The sequence below is a fragment of the Schistocerca gregaria genome, unplaced genomic scaffold (genome assembly GCF_023897955.1).
Source record: "Schistocerca gregaria isolate iqSchGreg1 unplaced genomic scaffold, iqSchGreg1.2 ptg000205l, whole genome shotgun sequence".
NCBI classification, from domain to species: Eukaryota; Metazoa; Arthropoda; class Insecta; order Orthoptera; family Acrididae; genus Schistocerca; species Schistocerca gregaria.
In genome coordinates, this window is record NW_026061740.1 from 224,235 (window position 1) to 228,900 (window position 4,666).

Sequence of the window (4,666 nt, forward strand, 5' to 3'; positions counted from 1 at the left end):
GGGGAGTCAGTCCTGATTTCTAAAGAGTGCTTCCGGATGCCATGAAGAGTACAGGGTGCACCCAACTGCAGGTGGTGGCCCCAGTCGGTGCCAATGGCTTGTGTCGCTTTGGATTGGAGGAGATTCTCTCTCCTTTTGTTTAGCGGATATGGTTAAGCGAGTTTAAGGCGGAGCTCACAATCTGCACCATCATCGACAGAACCGACTGTGGTCCTTCGGTGCAGAGCCGAGTGGAAGGTATGAATCATAGGCTCAGGCGGTTATGTGACTGTGTAGGCCTCAGATTCCTTGACTTGAGCCATAGTGTGGTGGGTTTCCGGATTCCGCTTAATAGGTCAGGAGTCCACTACACGGGTAGTGGGGGCGGATTTTTAGGTTAGAGGGTCTCAGGAAAACATAGAAATGGCGTCTGTCTAAAAGGGGGCAGGTAACACACAGTAAGGTGGTTATAGAAACGATCGGTGTTGTAAATTATCGTAGCTGTGTTGGGAAAGAACCAGAGCTCCAGGCCCTAATAGAAAGCACTGAAGCTCAAACAGTTATAGGTACGGAAACCTGGCTAAAGCCGGAAATATGTTAAGCCGAAATTTTTTCAAACGACCTAACAACGTTCAGAAGGGATAGATTAAACATAGTTGGTGCTGGAGTATTTATTGCTGTCAGAAGTAGTTTACCTTGTAGTGAAACTGAAGTAGATAGTTCCTGCGAAATAGTTTGGGTAGAGGCTGTACTTGTCAATCGGACTAAACTGGATCGTTTTACCGACCCCGACTGAGAGGATATAGTTGCTGAACAGTTCAAAGAAAACGTGAGTCTCATTTCAAATCGGTACCCCACTCCCACAATTATAGTCGGTGTTGATTTCGATCTATCCTCGATATGCTGGAAAATTTATACCTTTAAAGGCGGCGGTACGCATAAAACGTCAGCCGAAATTGTACTGAATGCTTTCTAAAAAAATTATTTTGAACAATTAGTTCGTGAGCCCACTCGAAGCATAAATGGTTACGAAAGCGTACTTGACCTCATAGCAGCAAATATTCCTGGATGAATAGGTAGTATCATGACGAATACAGGGATTAGCGACCACAAGTCAGTTGCCCGTACACTGAATAGTGTAACACCTACAACCATCAAAAAGAAACTTAAAGTACATCTGTTTAAAAAAAGCTGACAATGCTCTTAACGATTTTTAAGGAAACAGCCTCCACTCCTTCCGATCTGATCATGTAAGCGTAGAAAAGATGTGGAATGATTTCAGAGAAATAGTATCGATTGCAATTGAGAGATATATATACCACATAGATTAATAAGTGATGGTACTGATCCCCCATGGACAAAACGGGTGAAATCGCTGTTGCAGAAGTAACGAAAAAGCATGCCAAAACTAAAAGAATCCAAAATCCGCAAGACTAGCAATGTTTTGCAGAAGTTCTAAATATAGCGGTTACTACAGCGAGATGCTCTTGATAATTTCCGCTACAAAACTCTGTTTCGAAATCTGGCGAAAAACCCAAAGAGATTCTGGTCATGCATGAAGTACACCAGTGTCAAGACGCCATCAGTACCTTCACTGCGCGAAAGTAACGGTGGAGTCACTGATGACAGTGCAACTAAAGTAGAGTTAAGAAACGTGGTTTTCCGAAACTCTTTCAGCAAAGAATACGAAGTAAGCATTCCCGAAGCCCAGTCAACAGAAAGTGCCAAAATGAGAAGCATATATCCTCGGTGTAGCAAAGCAGCTTAAATCACTTATTAAAGGCAAGGTTTCCGTTCCAGATTGTATACCAGTCAAGTTCCTCTGAGTGTGCTGATACAATAGGTCCATGTTTAGTAATTATATACAACCGCTTCCCCCATGAACCATGGACCTTGCCGTTGGTGGGGAGGCTTGCGTGCCTCAGCGATACACATGGCCGTACCGTAGGTGCAACCACAACGGAGGGGTATCTGTTGAGAGGCCAGACAAACGTGTGGTTCCTGAAGAGGGGCAGCAGCCTTTTCAGTAGTTGCAGGGGCAACAGTCTGGATGATTGAATGATCTGGCCTTGCAACATTAACCAAAATGGCGTTGCTGTGCTGGTACTGCGAACGGCTGAAAGCAAGGGGAAACTACAGCCGTAATTTTTCCCGAGGACATGCAGCTTTACTGTATGATTAAATGATGATGGCATCCTCTTGGGTAAAATATTCCGGAGGTAAAATAGTCCCCCATTCGGATCTCCGGGCGGGGACTACTCAGGAGGATGTCGTTATCAGGAGAAAGAAAACTGGCGTTCTACGGATCGGAGCGTGGAATGTCAGATCCCTTAATCGGGCAGGTAGGTTAGAAAATTTAAAAAGGGAAATGGATAGGTTAAAGTTAGATATAGTGGGAATTAGTGAAGTTCGGTGGCAGGAGGAACAAGACTTCTGGTCAGGTGATTACAGGGTTATAAACACAAAATCAAATAGGGGTAATGCAGGAGTAGGTTTAATAATGAATAGGAAAATAGGAATGCGGGTAAGCTACTACAAACAGCATAGTGAACGCATTATTGTGGCCAAGATAGATACTAAGCCCACACCTACTACAGTAGTACAAGTTTATATGCCAACTAGCTCTGCAGATGACGAAGAAATTGAAGAAATTTACGATGAAATAAAAGAAATTATTCAGATAGTGAAGGGAGACGAAAATTTAATAGTAATGGGTGACTGGAATTCGAGTGTAGGAAAAGGGAGAGAAGGAAACATAGTAGGTGAATATGGATTGGGGCTAAGAAATGAAAGAGGAAGCCGCCTAGTAGAATTTTGTACAGAGCACAACTTAGTCATAGGTAACACTTGGTTTAAGAATCATGAAAGAAGGTTGTATACGTGGAAGAACCCTGGAGATACTAAAAGGTATCAGATAGATTATATAATGGTAAGACAGAGATTTAGGAACCAGGTTTTAAGTTGTAAGACATTTCCAGGGGCAGATGTGGACTCTGACCACAATCTATTGGTTATGACCTGTAGATTAAAACTGAAGAAACTGCAAAAATGTGGGAAATTAAGGAGATGGGACCTGGATAAACTGAAAGAACCAGAGGTTGTACAGAGTTTCAGGGAGAGCATAAGGGAACAATTGACAGGAATAGGGGAAAGAAATACAGTAGAAGAAGAATGGGTAGCTCTGAGGGATGAAGTAGTGAAGGCAGCAGAGGATAAAGTAGGTAAAAAGACGAGGGCTGCTAGAAATCCTTGGGTAACAGAAGAAATATTGAATTTAATTGATGAAAGGAGAAAATATAAAAATGCAGTAAATGAAGCAGGCAAAAAGGAATACAAACGTCTCAAAAATGAGATCGAGAGGAAGTGCAAAATGGCTAAACAGGGATGGCTAGAGGATAAATGTAAGGATGTAGAGGCTTATCTCACTAGGGGTAAGATAGATACTGCCTACAGGAAAATTAAAGAGACCTTTGGAGAGAAGAGAACCACGTGTATGAATATCAAGAGCTCAGATGGCAACCCAGTTCTAAGCAAAGAAGGGAAGGCAGAAAGTTGGAAGGAGTATATAGAAGGTTTATACAAGGGTGATGTACTTGAGGACAATATTATGGAAATGGAAGAGGATGTAGATGAAGACGAAATGGGTGATACGATATTGCGTGAAGAGTTTGACAGAGCACTGAAAGACCTGAGTCGGAACAAGGCCCCCGGAGTAGACAACATTCCATTAGAACTACTGACGGCCTTGGGAGAGCCAGTCATGACAAAACTCTACCAGCTGGTGAGCAATATGTATGAGACAGGCCAAATACCCTCAGACTTCAAGAAGAATATAATAATTCCAATCCCAAAGAAAGCAGGTGCTGACAGATGTGAAAATTACCGAACTATCAGTTTAATAAGTCACAGCTGCAAAATACTAACGCGAATTCTTTACAGACGAATGGAAAAACTGGTAGATGCGGACCTCGGGGAGGATCAGTTTGGATTCCGTCGAAATGTTGGAACACGTGAGGCAATACTGACCTTACGACTTATCTTAGAAGAAAGATTAAGAAAAGGCAAACCTACGTTTCTAGCATTTGTAGACTTAGAGAAAGCTTTTGACAATGTTGACTGGAATACTCTTTTTCAAATTCTAAAGGTGGCAGGGGTAAAATACAGGGAGCGAAAGGCTATTTACAATTTGTACAGAAACCAGATGGCAGTCATAAGAGTCGAGGGGCATGAAAGGGAAGCAGTGGTTGGGAAAGGAGTGAGACAGGGTTGTAGCCTCTCCCCGATGTTATTCAATCTGTATATTGAGCAAGCAGTAAAGGAAACAAAAGAAAAATTTGGAGTAGGTATTAAAATTCATGGAGACGAAGTAAAAACTTTGAGGTTCGCCGATGACATTGTAATTCTGTCAGAGACGGCAAAGGACTTGGAAGAGCAGTTGAACGGAATGGACAGTGTCTTGAAAGGAGGATATAAGATGAACATCAACAAAAGCAAAACGAGGATAATGGAATGTAGTCAAATTAAATCGGGTGATGCTGAGGGAATTAGATTAGGAAATGAGACACTTAAAGTAGTAAAGGAGTTTTGCTATTTAGGAAGTAAAATAACTGATGATGGTCGAAGTAGAGAGGATATAAAATGTAGACTGGCAATGGCAAGGAAAGCGTTTCTGAAGAAGAGAAATTTG